The sequence below is a fragment of the Vigna radiata genome, unplaced genomic scaffold (genome assembly GCF_000741045.1).
Source record: "Vigna radiata var. radiata cultivar VC1973A unplaced genomic scaffold, Vradiata_ver6 scaffold_149, whole genome shotgun sequence".
In the NCBI taxonomy this organism is placed as follows: domain Eukaryota; kingdom Viridiplantae; phylum Streptophyta; class Magnoliopsida; order Fabales; family Fabaceae; genus Vigna; species Vigna radiata.
The window spans coordinates 809,743-810,107 of NW_014542731.1; positions in this window are offsets into that span (position 1 = coordinate 809,743).

Here is a 365-nt window from a genome sequence, read left to right on the forward strand (position 1 = left end):
TGAATCCCTACAAGTGTTAATAATTTCAATCAATTAAGTCCCTGCCGTTAAATTTTGTTAATGAGGTTAAATTTTTTGCACAGCTGGAAGGATGACCTATTAATTTCTGTAAACGTGGCCTATTTAGAGTTGAAACGTGGCATGAATTAGAGTTGAAATTGATTGAAATTAGCACATATGGGACTCAATTCATGCCACGTTTCAACTCTAAATAGGCCACGTTTATAGAAATTAACAGGTCATCCTCCCAGCTGTGCAAAAAAGTTAATCTCGTTAACTAAATTTAACGGCAGGGGCTTAATTGATTGAAATTAGTAGGGACTCAATTGGGAATTCGAATAAGACGGGATCAAAATGGGAAAATC